This window comes from Pseudophryne corroboree, chromosome 7 (assembly GCF_028390025.1).
Source record: "Pseudophryne corroboree isolate aPseCor3 chromosome 7, aPseCor3.hap2, whole genome shotgun sequence".
Lineage (NCBI taxonomy): Eukaryota > Metazoa > Chordata > Amphibia > Anura > Myobatrachidae > Pseudophryne > Pseudophryne corroboree.
In genome coordinates this window covers 26404894-26421402 of record NC_086450.1, presented here as the reverse complement: position 1 = coordinate 26421402, position 16509 = coordinate 26404894, and the positions used below count along the sequence as shown (strand labels likewise).

Below are 16509 nucleotides of genomic sequence, written 5' to 3'. Positions count from 1 at the left end.
GGTTAGAGAGAACAGGGTGGGCTTACCCCCTGAGGTATGGTATGGAGAGTTGAGCTAAAAAGAGGGTCCAGAGCGAATAACTGTTTAATTCCTCCGTGACTTCATGAGAGAGAGAACTGCTGTAACATCTTTGTATGACGTTTCCCCTGGCAACAGGGAAGAGTTCTTTTTAGAACTTTGAGCAAATAAACATCTTTGCCTTCACCTTGCAACAAACAGGAATGCACTAAAGCAGTTCCGTTCTCCGCCTGTGCAGGGTAAGGCCAGCGTCTCCAGGTTCTGCCCTCTGCCAAGCGACTGTGCAGGATCAGCGGTCACTGTAATCACAACATGCTTATGCACCTGAGGATTAACGCACATGTGGCTTTAATTAAATCTTAATTTCTCATACGTCCTAGGGGATGCTGGGGATGCTTCAAGAACCATGGGGTATAGACTGGATCCGCAGGAGAAATGGGCACTTTACGACTTTAAAAGGGGTGTGAACTGGCTCCTCCTCTATGCCTCTTCTCCAGACTCCAGTTAGATTCTGTGCCCAGTGAGACTGGATGCACACTGAGGAGATCTCCTGAGTTTCTCAGAAAAAATACTTTTGTTAGGTTTTCGGGAGACCTGCTGGCTACAGTCTCCCTGCATCGTGGGAGTGAGGGGAGAGAAGCAGACCTACTCCTGTGAGTTTCAAGGCTCTGCTTCTTAGGCTACTGGACACCAATAGCTCCAGAGGGTCTGGTCGCTAGGTACGCCTAGCTGCTCGTTCCCGGAGCCGCGCCGTCACCCCCCTTGCAGAGCCAGAAGAAAGAAGCCGGGTGAGTAAAAGAAGATCAGAAGACTTCAGTGACGGCAGAAGACTTCAGTGTCTTTGAGGTACCGCGCAGCGCCCGCGCTGCGTGCCATGCTCCCACACACACAGCAGCACTACAGGGTGCAGGGCGCAGGGGGGGGCACCCTAGGCAGCATGAAACCTCACTAAACAAACTGGCAAAAGAGGCTTACAGTGCCTGTGCACTAAAGCCGGACCCCCGCCAGTATAAATATTATAAAAATAGCGGGGCCTCCCTCTCATGAACTGAACGCTCTTTTTGAAAAAGCTTGAGAAAATCCTGACAAGAAGTTACAGGTTCCCAAGAGAATTCCGGTGGCATATCCGTTCCCCTCTGGGGACAGGGAAAAGTGGGAGGCAAACCCCATGGTGGACAAAGCTCTATCGCGTCTGTCCAAAAAGGTGGCGCTTCCGTCTCCTGACACGGCTGCCCTCAAGGATCCTGCGGATCGTAAGCAGGAAAATACACTAAAATCCATTTATGTCACTACAGGTTCGCTTCTCAGGCCTGCCGTTGCATCGGCATGGGTGAGTAGCGCTATTGAAAAGTGGGCAGATAACTTATCATCTGATATAGATTCCCTGGACAGGGATAGCGTGCTTTTGACACTGGGTCACATCAGGGACGCTGCAGCCTATCTAAAGGAAGCTGCGAGGGATATTGGCCTTTTAGGATCAAGGGCCAATGCCATGTTAGTCTCAGCTAGAAGAGCATTGTGGATACATCAATGGAATGCTGATACAGACTCTAAGAAGACTATGGAGTCTCTGCCGTATAAAGGTAGTGTCTTGTTTGGTGACGGCCTCGCTGACCTGGTATCTATGGCTACCGCGGGTAAGTCATCGTTCCTACCTTATGTTCCTGCACAACAGAAGAAGCCTCACTATCAGATGCAGTCCTTTCGGCCCAATAAATACAAGAAAGGACGAGGGTCCTCCTTCCTTGCTTCGAGAGGAAGGGGAAAAAGGTCACAGGCTGTGGCAAGTTCCCAAGAGCAGAAGTCCTCCCCGGCTTCTACCAAATCCACCGCATGACGCTGGGGCTTCTCTGCCGGTGGGGGCACGTCTCCAACTCTTCAGTCAGGTCTGGGTTCGCTCGTCCCTGGACCCTTGGGTATTAGAAATAGTAGCCCAAGGGTACAAATTGGAGTTTGAAGATTTTTCAAATCTGCCTTGCCAGCTTCTCTTCCAGAAAGGGAGGTAGTATGCGCTGCAATGCTAAAGCTGTGTCAAAATCAGGTCATTGTCACGGTACCCCCGTCACAACAGGGGGAAGGCTATTATTCGAGCCTGTTCGTGGTCCCGAAGCCGGATGGCTCAGTCAGACCGATTCTGAACCTAAAATCCCTCAATTTCTCTAACGTCCTAGTGGATGCTGGGAACTCCGTAAGGACCATGGGGAATAGACGGGCTCCGCAGGAGACTGGGCACTCTAAGAAAGATTTAGGACTACCTGGTGTGCACTGGCTCCTCCCCCCTATGACCCTCCTCCAAGCCTCAGTTAGATTTCTGTGCCCGGCTGAGCTGGATGCACACTAGGGGCTCTCCTGAGCTCCTAGAAAGAAAGTGTTTGTTAGGTTTTTTATTTTCAGTGAGACCTGCTGGCAACAGACTCACTGCATCGAGGGACTAAGGGGAGAAGAAGCGAACCTACCTAAGTGGTGGTAGCTTGGGCTTCTTAGGCTACTGGACACCATTAGCTCCAGAGGGATCGAACACAGGACCCGACCTCGTCGTCCGTTCCCGTAGCCGCGCCGCCGTCCCCCTTACAGAGCCAGAAGCAAGAAGGTGGTCCAGAAAATCGGCGGCTGAAGACTTCTGTCTACTCCAAGGTAGCGCACAGCACTACAGCTGTGCGCCATTGCTCCTCATGTACACCACACACTGCGGTCACTGATGGGTGCAGGGCGCTGGGGGGGGGCGCCCTGAGCAGCAATATTTACACCTTGGCTGGCAAACTAACACAATATATAGCCCCAGGGGCTATATAGGTGTATATTAACCCCTGCCAGATACATTAAAATAGCGGGAGAAAGCCCGCCGAAAAAGGGGCGGGCCTTCTCCCTCAGCACACTGGCGCCATTTTTCCCTCACAGCTCCGCTGGAAGGAAGCTCCCTGGCTCTCCCCTGCAGTCCTGCACTACAGAAAGGGTAAAAAAGAGAGGGGGGGGCACAAATTAGGCGCAGTATAACGTTTTTATGCAGCTATAAGGGGAAAACACACTTCTATAGGTGATATCCCTGTGATATATAGCGCTGTGGTGTGTGCTGGCATACTCTCCCTCTGTCTCCCCAAAGGGCTTTGTGGGGTCCTGTCCTCTGTCAGAGCATTCCCTGTGTGTGTGCTGTGTGTCGGTACTGCTGTGTCGACATGTATGAGGAGGAAAATGATGTGGAGGCGGAGCAAATGCCTGTGAATGTGATGTCGACACCGGTGTGGCTGGACTTATGGAAGGAATTGCGTGAAAGTGTCAACTCCTTACACAAAAGGTTTGACGACATAGGACAGCCGGCTACACAGCTTGTGCCTGTTCCAGCGTCTCAAATGTCATCAGGGGCTTTAAAACGCCCACTACCTCAGGTGACAGATACAGACGTCGACACGGATACCGACTCCAGTGTCGACGATGATGAGACTAGTGTACCCTCCAATAGGTCCACCCGTTACATGATTGAGGCAATGAAAAATGTTTTACACATTTCTGATAATACCCCAGGTACCACAAAAAAGGGTATTATGTTTGGTGAAAAAAAAAACTACCTGTAGTTTTTCCTGCATCTGAGGAATTAAATGAGGTGTGTGAGGAAGCGTGGACTTCCCCCGATAAGAAATTGATAATTTCAAAACGATTATTGGCAGCGTACCCTTTCCCGCTAGAGGATAGGTCACGTTGGGAAACACCCCCTAGGGTAGACAAGGCGCTGACACGCTTGTCAAAGAAGGTGGCACTACCGTCTCCGGATACTGCCACCCTGAAGGAACCTGCTGATAGAAAGCAGGAGGCTACCCTAAAAGCTATTTACACACACTCGGGCATTATATTGCGACCAGCGATTGCATCAGCTTGGATGTGCAGTGCTGCTGCTGCGTGGTCAGATTCCCTGTTGGATAATATTGATACCATGGATAGGGACAATATTTTGCTGACGATTGAGCATATAAAAGATGCAGTCTTATACATGCGTGATGCACAGAGGGATATTTGCCGGCTGGCATCAAGAGTAAGCGCTATGTCCATTGCCGCCAGAAGGGGGTTATGGACTAGGCAATGGTCAGGCGATGCCGACTCAAAGCGGCACATGGAAGTTTTGCCCTATAAGGGGGTGGAACTGTTTGGGGATGGTCTTTCGGACCTCGTGTCCACAGCTACTGCTGGGAAATCGACCTTTTTGCCACAGGCTGCCCCACAGCAAAAGAAAGCACCGTATTATCAGGTACAGTCCTTTCGGACCCAGAAAAGCAAGAGGGCTAGAGGCTCATCCTTTCTGCCGAGAGGCAAAGGTAGAGGAAAAAAGCTGCAACACACAGCTAGTTCCCAAGAGCAGAAGTCCTCCCCTGCGTCCGGTAAGTCCACAGCATGACGCTGGGGCTGCTCAGGCGGACCCGGGTACGGTGGGGGCCCGACTCAAAAATTTCAGCGCACAGTGGGCTCTCTCACAGGTGGATCCCTGGGTCCTTCAAGTCGTACTTCAGGGGTACAGGCTGGAATTCGAGACGTCTCCCACCCGCCGTTTCCTAAAATCTGCCTTACCGGCAACTCCCTCTGCCAGGGAGGCAGTGTTGGTGGCTATTCAAAAACTGTATTCACAGCAAGTGATTGTCAAGGTACCCCTCCTTCAGCAAGGAAAGGGTTACTATTCCACAATGTTTGTGGTACCGAAACCGGACGGATCGGTGAGACCCATCTTAAATTTAAAATCCTTGAACACTTATATCAAAAGGTTCAAGTTCAAGATGGAATCGCTCAGGGCGGTTATTGCGAGCCTGGAGGAGGGGGACTACATGGTCTCCCTGGACATCAAGGATGCGTATCTTCATGTCCCCATTTATCCTCCTCACCAGGAGTACCTCAGATTTGTGGTACAGGACTGTCACTATCAGTTCCAGACGCTGCCGTTTGGGTTATCCACGGCACCGAGGGTCTTTACCAAGGTAATGGCCGAAATGATGATACTCCTTCGCAAGAAAGGAGTTTCAATTATCCCGTACTTGGACGATCTCCTGATAAAGGCGAGGTCCAAGGAACAGTTGGTAGTGGGGGTAGCACTTTCTCGGGAAGTGCTACAACAGCACGGCTGGATTCTCAATATTCCAAAGTCACAGCTGGTCCCGACGACACGTCTTCTGTTGCTGGGAATGATTCTGGACACAGACCAGAAAAGAGTGTTTCTTCCAGTGGAAAAAGCAGAGGAGTTGTCATCTCTAGTCAGAGACATCCTAAAACCGGGACAGGTGTCGGTACATCAATGCACACGAGTCCTGGGAAAAATGGTAGCCTCGTACGAGGCAATTCTATTCGGAAGGTTCCACGCAAGGACTTTCCAGTGGGACTTGTTGGACAAATGGTCTGGGTCCCATCTCCAGATGCAACAGCGGATAACCCTGTCGGCAAGGACCAGGGTGTCGCTGCTGTGGTGGCTGCAGAAGGTTCATCTACTAGAGGGCCGCAGATTCGGAATACAGGACTGGGTCCTGGTGACCACGGATGCCAGCCTTCGGGGCTGGGGGGCAGTCACACAGGGAAGAAATTTCCAAGGACTGTGGTCAAATCAGGAGATTTCGCTGCACATAAATATTCTGGAGCTAAGGGCCATTTACAATGCCCTAAGTCAAGCAAGACCCCTGCTTCAGAACCGGCCGGTGCTGATCCAGTCAGACCACATCACGGCGGTCGCTCATGTAAACAGACAGGGCAGCACAAGAAGCAGGAGGGCAATGGCAGAAGCCACAAGGATTCTCCGATGGGCAGAGAATCAAGTGCTAGCACTGACAGCAGTATTCATTCCGGGAGTGGACAACTGGGAAGCAGACTTCCTCAGCAGGCACGACCTCCACCCGGGAGAATGGGGACTTCATCCAGAAGTTTTCCGAATGCTGGTAAACCGTTGGGAAAAACCACAGGTGGACATGATGGCGTCCCGCCTCAACAAAAAGCTAAAAAGGTATTGCGCCAGGTCAAGGGACCCTCAGGCGATCGCTGTGGACGCTCTAGTGACACCGTGGGTGTACCAGTCGGTTTATGTGTTTCCTCCTCTGCCTCTCATACCCAAGGTACTGAGAATAATAAGAAGGCGAGGAGTGAGAACTATTCTCGTGGCTCCGGATTGGCCAAGAAGAGCTTGGTACCCGGAACTTCAAGAGATGCTTGCAGAGGACCCTTGGCCTCTGCCGCTCAGACAAGACCTGCTGCAGCAGGGACCCTGTCTGTTCCAAGACTTACCGTGGCTGCGTTTGACGGCATGGCGGTTGAACGCCGGATCCTAAAGGAAAAAGACCTTCCGGAGGAAGTCATCCCTACCCTGATCAAAGCCAGGAAGGATGTCACCGCAAAGCATTATCACTGCATTTGGCGGAAGTATGTTGCTTGGTGTGAGGCCAAGACGGCCCCAACGGAGGAATTTCAACTGGGTCGATTCCTACATTTCCTGCAAGCAGGTGTGACTTTGGGCCTCAAATTGGGGTCCATTAAAGTCCAGATCTCGGCCCTGTCGATTTTCTTCCAGAAAGAACTGGCTTCACTGCCTGAAGTTCAGACTTTTGTCAAGGGAGTTCTGCATATTCAGCCTCCTTTTGTGCCCCCAGTGGCACCTTGGGATCTCAATGTGGTCTTGGAGTTTCTAAAATCACATTGGTTTGAGCCACTTAAGACTGTGGATTTAAAATATCTCACGTGGAAAGTGGTTATGTTGTTGGCTCTGGCTTCTGCCAGACGTGTGTCAGAATTGGCGGCTTTGTCCTGTAAAAGCCCCTATCTGATTTTCCATATGGATAGGGCAGAGTTGAGGACTCGTCCTCACTTTCTCCCGAAGGTGGTATCAGCTTTTCTCTGACGTCCTAAGTGGATGCTGGGACTCCGTAAGGACCATGGGGAATAGCGGGCTCCGCAGGAGACTGGGCACATCTAAGAAAGATTTAGGACTACCTGGTGTGCACTGGCTCCTCCCACTATGACCCTCCTCCAGACCTCAGTTAGAATCCTGTGCCCGGCTCGAGCTGGATGCACACTAGGGGCTCTCCTGAGCTCCTAGATAGAAAGTATAATTTAGGTTTTTTATTTTACAGTGAGACCTGCTGGCAACAGACTCACTGCAGCGAGGGACTAAGGGGAGAAGAAGCGAACCTACCTAACTGTGGGTAGTTTGGGCTTCTTAGGCTACTGGACACCATTAGCTCCAGAGGGATCGACCGCATGGAACTGGCCATTGATGTTCGGTCCCGGAGCCGCGCCGCCGGCCCCCTTACAGAGCCAGAAGCAAGAAGAGTCCGGAAAATCGGCGGCTGAAGACATCAGTCTTCTCCAAGGTAGCGCACAGCACTGCAGCTGTGCGCCATTGCTCCTCATACACACTTCACACTTCGGTCACTGAGGGTGCAGGGCGCTAGGGGGGGGCGCCCTGAGCAGCAATAAATACACCTTGGCTGGCAAATATATCACAATATATAGCCCCAGGGGCTATATATGTGATAATTACCCCTGCCAGAATACTAAAAACAGCGGGAGAAAAGTCAGCCGAAAAAGGGGCGGAGCTATCTCCCTCAGCACACTGGCGCCATTTCTCCCTCACAGCTCCGCTGGAAGGAAGCTCCCTGGCTCTCCCCTGCAGACTACACTACAGAAAGGGTAAAAAAGAGAGGGGGGGGCACTAAATTTAGGCGCAATATACATATACAGCAGCTATAAGGGGATATAATTTAGTTAATCCCTGTATTATATAGCGCTCTGGTGTGTGCTGGCATACTCTCACTCTGTCTCCCCAAAGGGCATTCCCTGTGTGTGTGCGGTGTGTCGGTACGGCTGTGTCGACATGTTTGATGAGGAGGCTGATGTGGAGGAGGAGCAGATGCCTGTAAATGTGATGTCACCCCCTGCGGGGCAGACACCTGAGTGGATGGACTTGTGGAAGGAATTACGCGAAAGAGTCGACTCCTTACATAAAAAATTTGACGACATGCCAAATGCGGGACAGTCGGCTTCTCAGCTCGTGCCTGCCCAGGCGTCTCAAAGGCCATCCGGGGCTCTAAAGCGCCCGCTACCTCAGATGGCAGACACGGATGTCGACACGGATACTGATACCAGTGTCGACGACGATGACGCAAATGTAATGTCCACTAGGGCCACTCGTTATATGATTGAGGCAATGAAAAATGTTTTACACATTTCTGATGTAACCCCAGGTACCACAAAAAAGGGTATTATGTTTGGGGAGAAAAAACTACCTGTAGTCTTTCCCCCTTCTGAAGAATTAAATGATGTGTGTGAGGTAGTGTGGGCTTCCCCCGATAGAAAATTGGTGATTTCAAAGAAATTGCTAATGGCGTACCCTTTCCCGCCAGAGGATAGGTCACGTTGGGAAACACCACCTAGGGTGGATAAAGCGCTTACACGTCTATCAAAAAAGGTGGCACTACCGTCTCCGGATACGGCCGCCCCAAAGGAACCTGCGGATAGAAAGCAGGAGGCTCTCCTGAAGGCTATATATACACACTCTGGTGTTATACTGCGACCAGCTATTGCTTCAGCCTGGATGTGCAGTGCTGCAGCTGCGTGGTCAGAATCCCTGTCAGAAAATATTGACACCCTAGACAGGGACACTATATTGCTTAACATAGAGCTTATTAAAGACGCGGTCTTTTACATAAGAGATGCACAGAGGGATATTTGCCGGCTGGCATCTAAAATCAGTGCACTGTCCATTTCTGCCAGGAGAGGGTTATGGACCCGGCAGTGGACAGGGGATGCAGATTCTAAAAGGCACATGGAAGTTTTGCCTTACAAGGGTGAGGAGTTGTTCGGGGATGGTCTTTCGGACCTGGTGTCCACAGCAACGGCTGGGAAGTCAGCTTTTTTACCACATGTCCCCTCACAACCAATCAGGTGCAGTCCTTTCGTCCCCAAAAGAGCAGGCGAGGTAGAGGCGCGTCCTTTCTGCCAAGAGGCAGAGGTAGAGGGAAAAAGCTGCAGCATTCAGCCGTTTCCCAGGAACAAAAGTCCTCCCCAGCTTCATCTGCTAAGTCCGCCGCATGACGCTGGGGCTCAACAGGCGGTGCCATGTACGGTGGGGGCCCGTCTCAAAAACTTCAGCAATCAGTGGGCTCGCTCACAAGTAGATCCCTGGATCCTTCAAGTGGTATCTCAGGGATACAAGCTGGAATTCGAGACATTACCCCCCCGCCGTTTCCTCAAATCTGCCTTACCAACGACTCCCTCAGACAGGGAGGCTGTGTTAGAGGCCATTCACAAGCTGTATTCCCAGCAGGTGATAGTCAAAGTACCCCTACTTCAACAAGGACGGGGTTACTATTCCACAATGTTTGTGGTACCGAAACCGGACGGTTCGGTGAGACCCATTTTAAATTTACAATCCTTGAACACATATATAAAAAAATTCAGGTTCAAGATGGAATCGCTCAGGGCGGTTATTGCAAGCCTGGAAGAGGGGGATTACATGGTATCTCTGGACATCAAGGATGCTTACCTACATGTCCCCATTTACCATCCTCACCAGGAGTACCTCAGATTTGTGATACAGGATTGTCATTACCAATTCCAGACGTTGCCGTTTGGCCTGTCCACGGCACCGAGGGTATTTACCAAGGTAATGGCCGAAATGATGATACTCCTTCGAAAAAAGGGAGTTTTACTTATCCCATACTTGGACGATCTCCTGATAAAAGCGAGATCCAGAGAGCAGTTGTTAGTGGGCGTAGCACTATCTCAGGAGGTGCTACTCCAGCATAGTTGGATTCTGAATATTCCAAAGTCACAGCTGGTTCCTGCGACACGTCTACTGTTCCTGGGAATGATCCTGGACACGGTCCAGAAAAAAGTGTTTCTCCCAGAGGAGAAAGTCAAGGAGCTGTTGAGGCCTCCTAAAACCAAAACAGGTGTCGGTGCATCACTGCACGCGAGTCCTGGGAAAGATGGTGGCTTCCTACGAAGCAATCCCATTCGGCAGGTTCCATGCCAGAATATTTCAGTGGGACCTCTTGGACCAATGGTCCGGATCGCATCTTCAAATGCATCGGCTGATAACCCTGTCTCCAAGGACCAGGGTGTCTCTCTTGTGGTGGCTGCAGAGTGCTCATCTCGTGGAGGGCCGCAGATTCGGCATACAGGACTGGGTCCTGGTGACCACGGATGCCAGCCTTCGGGGCTGGGGGGCAGTCACGCTGGGAAGAAACTTCCAAGGACTTTGGACAAGTCAGGAGACTTCCCTACACATAAATGTTCTGGAACTGAGGGCCATTTACAATGCCCTGAGTCAGGCAAAGGCCCTGCTTCAAAACCAACCGGCTCTGATCCAGTCAGACAACATCACGGCGGTCGCCCATATAAACCGACAGGGCGGCACAAGAAGCAAGGCGGCGATGGCAGAAGCCACAAGGATTCTCATGGGCGGAAAATCACGTGTTAGCACTGTCAGCAGTGTTCATTCCGGGAGTGGACAACTGGGAAACGGACTTCCTCAGCAGGCACGACCTCCACCCGGGAGAGTGGGGACTTCATCCAGAAGTCTTCCAACAGATAGTAAACCATTGGGAAAAGCCACAGGTGGACATGATGGCGTCCCGCCTAAACAAAAAACTAGAAAAATATTGCGCCAGGTCAAGGGACCCTCAGGCGATAGCTGCGGACGCTCTAGTCACATCGTGGGTGTACCGGTCGGTTTATGTGTTCCCTCCTCTTCCTCTCATACCCAAGGTACTGAGGATAATAAGGAAAAGAGGAGTAAGAACTATACTCATTGTTCCGGATTGGCCAAGAAGGTCTTGGTACCCGGAACTTCAAGAGTTAATCTCAGAGGACCCATGGCCTCTGCCGCTCAGACAGGACCTGCTACAGCAGGGGCTCTGTCTGTTCCAAGACTTACCGCGGCTGCGTTTGATGGCATGGCGGTTGAACGCCGGATCCTAAAGGAAAAGGGCATTCCGGAGGAAGTCATTCCTACGCTGATTAAAGCCAGGAAAGATGTAACTGCAAAACATTATCACCGCATATGGCGAAAATATGTTGCTTGGTGTGAGGCCAGAAAGGCCCCAACAGAGGAATTTCAACTGGGTCGATTTCTACACTTCCTACAAGCAGGAGTGACTATGGGCCTAAAATTAGGCTCCATTAAGGTACAGATCTCGGCTCTGTCGATTTTTTTCCAGAAAGAACTAGCTTCACTACCTGAAGTTCAGACATTTGTAAAAGGAGTGCTGCATATTCAGCCCCCTTTTGTGCCTCCAGTGGCACCTTGGGATCTCAACGTGGTGTTGAGTTTCCTAAAATCACATTGGTTTGAGCCACTAAAAACCGTGGATCTAAAATATCTCACGTGGAAAGTGGTCATGTTATTGGCCTTGGCTTCGGCCAGGCGTGTATCAGAATTGGCGGCTTTGTCATGTAAAAGCCCTTATCTGATTTTCCATATGGATAGGGCGGAATTGAGGACTCGTCCCCAGTTTCTCCCTAAGGTGGTGTCAGCTTTTCACTTGAACCAACCTATTGTAGTGCCTGCGGCTACTAGGGACTTGGAGGATTCCAGGTTACTGGACGTAGTCAGGGCCTTGAAAATTTATGTTTCCAGGACGGCTGGAGTCAGGAAAACTGACTTGCTATTTATCCTGTATGCACCCAACAAGATGGGTGCTCCTGCTTCTAAGCAGACTATTGCTCGCTGGATTTGTAGTACAATTCAGCTGGCGCATTCTGCGGCTGGACTGCCGCATCCTAAATCGGTAAAGACCCATTCCACAAGGAAGGTGGGCTCATCTTGGGCGGCTGCCCGAGGGGTCTCGGCTTTACAACTTTGCCGAGCTGCTGCTTGGTCAGGGGCAAACACGTTTGCAAAATTCTACAAATTTGATACCCTGGCTGAGGAGGACCTGGAGTTCTCTCATTCGGTGCTGCAGAGTCATCCGCACTCTCCCGCCCGTTTGGGAGCTTTGGTATAATCCCCATGGTCCTTACGGAGTCCCAGCATCCACTTAGGACGTCAGAGAAAATAAGATTTTACTCACCGGTAAATCTATTTCTCGTAGTCCGTAGTGGATGCTGGGCGCCCGTCCCAAGTGCGGACTGTCTGCAATACTTGTAAATAGTTATTGTTACACAAATCGGGTTGTTATTGCGAGCCATCTATTCAGAGGCTCCTTTTGTTATCATACTGTTAACCGGGGTTCCTATCACGAGTTATATGGTGTGATTGGTGTGGCTGGTACGAGTCTTTCCCGGGATTCAAAATCCTTCCTTATTGTGTCAGCTCTTCCGGGCACAGTGTCCTAACTGAGGCTTGGAGGAGGGTCATAGGGGGAGGAGCCAGTGCACACCAGGTAGTCCTAAATCTTTCTTAGAGTGCCCAGTCTCCTGCGGAGCCCGTCTATTCCCCATGGTCCTTACGGAGTTCCCAGCATCCACTACGGACTACGAGAAATAGAATTACCGGTGAGTAAATTCTTATTTTCTATCTAAAAATATTCAAATTCAAGATGGAATCTTTCCGAGCAGTGATCTCCAGTCTGGAGGAGGGGGATTTTATGGTGTCTGTCGACATAAAGGATGCCTACTTACACGTCCCCATATATCCTGCACATCAGGCTTATCTGAGGTTTGCTGTGCAGGATTGTCATTACCAATTTCAGACGTTGCCGTTTGGTCTGTCCACGGCTCCGAGGATTTTCACCAAGGTGATGGCGGAAATGATAGTTCTCCTGCGCAAGCAGGGTGTCACAATTATCCCGTACTTGGACGATCTCCTGATAAAGGCGAGATCCAAGGAGCAATTACTGAAAAACGTTACGCTCTCCCTGACAATTCTGCAACAACATGGTTGGCTCCTAAACTTGCCAAAATCACAGTTGGTTCCTACGACACGGCTGTCGTTCTTGGGTATGATTCTGGATACAGAATTACAGAGAGTTTTTCTTCCAGTGTAAAAGGCTCTGGAAATACAGAACATGGTCAAACAGATTCTGAAACCGGCAAGAGTGTCGATTCTTCAATGCACTCGGTTGCTGGAGAAGATGATGGCAGCCTCAGAGGCCATTCAGTTTGGCAGGTTCCATGCCAGAGTGTTTCAGTGGGACCTGTTGGACAAGTGGTCCGGGTCTCACCTGCACATGCACCGGAGAATAATCCTATCTTCCAGGACCAGAATCTCTCTCCTGTGGTGGCTGCACAGTTCTCACCTCCTAGAGGGACGCAGCTTCGGGATTCAGGATTGGATCCTGGTGACCACAGATGCAAGTCTCCGAGGCTGGGGAGCAGTCACACGGGAAAAATTTCCAGGGAAAATGGTCAAGCCAGGAAGCTTACTATAAACATTCTGGAATTAAGGGCCATTTACAACGGCCTTTGGCAAGCGGAACATCTTCTTTGTGGTCTGCCCGTCTTGATTCAGTCAGACAACATAACAGCAGTGGCGTACATAAACCGCCAGGGTGGAACAAAGAGCAGAGCGGCGATGGCGGAGGCCACAAAAGTTCTTCGCTGGATGGAGAGACATGCAAGCGCTCTGTCAGCAGTCTTCATTCCAGGAGTGGACAACTGGGAAGCAGACTTCCTCAGCAGACACGATCTACATCCAGGAGAGGGAGGTCTTCATCAAGAGGTCTTTGCAGAAGTGACAAGTCGTTGGGGAATTCCTCAAATAGACATGATGGCGTCTCGCCTCAACAAGAAACTTAAGAGATATTGTTCCAGGTCGAGGGACCCTCAAACAATAGCGGTGGACGCCCTGGTGACACCGTGGGTGTTTCAGTCGGTCTGTGTGTTCCCTCCACTTCCACTCATTCCAAAGGTGATGAGGATCATAAGAGGGTTCAGGCGATACTCATTGTTCCAGACTGGCCAAGGAAGGCCTGGTATCCCGATCTTCAAGAATTACTCATAGAAGATCCCTGGCCTCTTCCTCTACGAGAGGACCTGTTACAGCAAGGACCGTGCGTGTATCAAGACTTACCGTGGCTGCGTTTGACAGCATGGCGGTTGAACGCCAAATCCTAGTCCGAAAGGGTTTTCCCAGTGAAGTCATTCCCACACTACTTCAGGCTAGAAAAGAAGTAACGGCGAAGCATTACCACCGTATTTGGAGAAAATATGTGTCTTGGTGTGAATCCAAGAAGGCTCCTATGGAAGAATTTCAGCTGGTGTGGATGAGGGCCTAAAGTTGGGCTCAATTAAAGTACAAATTTCGGCCTTATCAATTTTCTTTCAGAAAGCATTGGCCTCCCTTCCAGAAGTTCAGACCTTCGTGAAAGGCGTGCTACACATCCAAACTCCCTTTGTGCCCCCAGTGGCACCATGGGATCTGGCAATCTCATTGGTTTGAACCTTAACGTAAGGTTGAGTTAAAATTCCTTACTTGGAAAGTAGTCATGTTGTTGGCCTTAGCATCCGCAAGGCGGGTATCAGAATTGGCGGATTTGTCTCACAAAAGCCCCTATTTAATCTTCCATGCTGATAGAGCGGAGTTGAGAACTCGTCAGCAATTTCTGCCAAAAGTGGTTTCATCGTTTCACGTAAACCAGCCTATTGTGGTGCCAGTGGCTACTGATGCCTTGGCGAAATCGAAGTCTCTCGATGAGGTCAGAGCTTTGAAAATCCATGTCGCCAGAACGGCTCAAATTAGGAAAACAGAGGCTCTGTTTCTCCTATGGGTTCCCAACAAAGTTGGGGCTCCTGCTACCAAGCAGACTATTGCACGCTGTATCTGTAATACGATTCAGCAAGCTCATTCTACGGCAGGATTTCCGTTACCGAAATCTGTTAAGGCCCATTCTACCAGAAAGTAGGCTCATCCTGGGCGGCTGCCCGAGTGGTCTCGGCATTACAGCTTTGCCGAGCTGCTACTTGGTCGGGATCAAACACCTTTGCAAAGTTTTACAGGTTTGATACCCTGGCTGAGGAGGACCTCTTGTTTGGTCAATCGGTGCTGCACAGTCATCCGCACTCTCCCGCCCGTTCTAGAGCTTTGGTATAAACCCCATGGTTCTTGAAGCATCCCCAGCATCCTCTAGGAGGTATGAGAAAATAGGATTTTAATACCTACCGGTAAATCCTTTTCTCTTAGTCCATAGAGGATGCTGGGCGCCCGTCCCAGTGCGGGCTGTATCTGCAGTTATTGGTTATGGTTACACACATGTTGTGTTGAGTTCAGTCAGTCTGTGGCTAATGTTAGTCATGCCGTTGCATGCGTTGTTGTTGACTGCCATGTTGTACGGCGTGTTTGAGGTGTGAGCTGGTATGTATCTCACCTTAGTTTTAAAAATTAAATAAATCCTTTTCCTCGAAATGTCCGTCTCCCTGGGCACAGTTCCTATAACTGGAGTCTGAAGGAGGGGCATAGAGGGAGGAGCCAGTTCACACCCCTTTGAAAGTCTTAAAGTGCCCATGTCTCCTGCGGATCCCGTCTATACCCCACGGTTCTTGAAGCATACCCAGCATCCTCTACTGACTAAGAGAAAAGGATTTACCGGTAGGTATTAAAATCCTATTTTACAAAAAAATCTTCCAATGTACATTTACAATACATTTATATCCAACCTTCCAAAATATTACATTGGTTTTAACATCAGTATGTGAAATGCTGATATTCTGCATGGACCAGAGACAAAGAGTTATGGTTAAGTTACCGGAGGGGAAGGTTAGGGTTAAGTTACCGGAGGGGAAGGTTAGGGTTAAGTTACCGGAGGGGAAGGTTAGGGTTAAGTTACCGGAGGAGAAGGTAAGGGTTAAGTTACCGGAGGGGAAGGTTAGGGTTAAGTTACCGGAGGAGAAGGTTAGGGTTAAGTTACCGGAGGGGAAGGTTAGGGTTAAGTTACCGGAGGGGAAGGTTAGGGTTAAGTTACCGGAGGGGAAGGTTAGGGTTAGGCACTAAGGGTACAGGGCCTCATACATTACAGCGACATGTCAGACCCTCAAGTCGCATAAGATTTTCCTTGAACCTCCCGGCTGCTTACTGGGCGCCAGGGTCGCACACGATGTATCGTATGCGATCCCAGCCATGCCTGTGGGATCCGAGATATCTTTAGTGCAGCACTTACGATCTAGGGGCTCCAATCCGAGGCTCACGGGACCACGCATTGGATCGGAAGTAAAGCACATGCGATTTGCCCGTTTTACATCCGATTTATCGTGCTGAAACGTCGGAATAGGCACTACGTTAACAGTTAGAGTTAAGTTATCGGAGGGGAGGGTTAGGCACTGGGTAAGGCTTAGGGTTAAGTTGTGGGAAGGGAGAGTTAGGTTTGGGCGTTAGAGGAAGGGTTAGGCTATGGGAGGGGAGGATAGGGCTACGCATTAGGGGAAGGGTTAGGCTGTGGAGGTTTAGGTTTGGGCGCTAGATGGAGGGTTAGGCTGCAGGAGGGGAGGTTAGGTTTACGTACTAGGGGTTTGGTAAGGGTTACACTCTAGGGCTAGGGTAAGACTTCGGGAGGGAATGTTAGGTTTAGGCATTAGTGGTAGGTGAGGGTTATGTACTAG

At 50.3% G+C, this 16509-nt stretch overlaps 1 protein-coding gene across 1 annotated transcript in view; it reads left to right on the top strand.

The window, feature by feature from the left end:
• The window catches only part of LOC134944214 (protein mono-ADP-ribosyltransferase PARP14-like), a 114734-nt gene that overhangs the window by 44329 nt on the left and 53896 nt on the right, over window positions 1-16509 (top strand). The gene's annotated exons all lie outside the window — the stretch shown is intronic.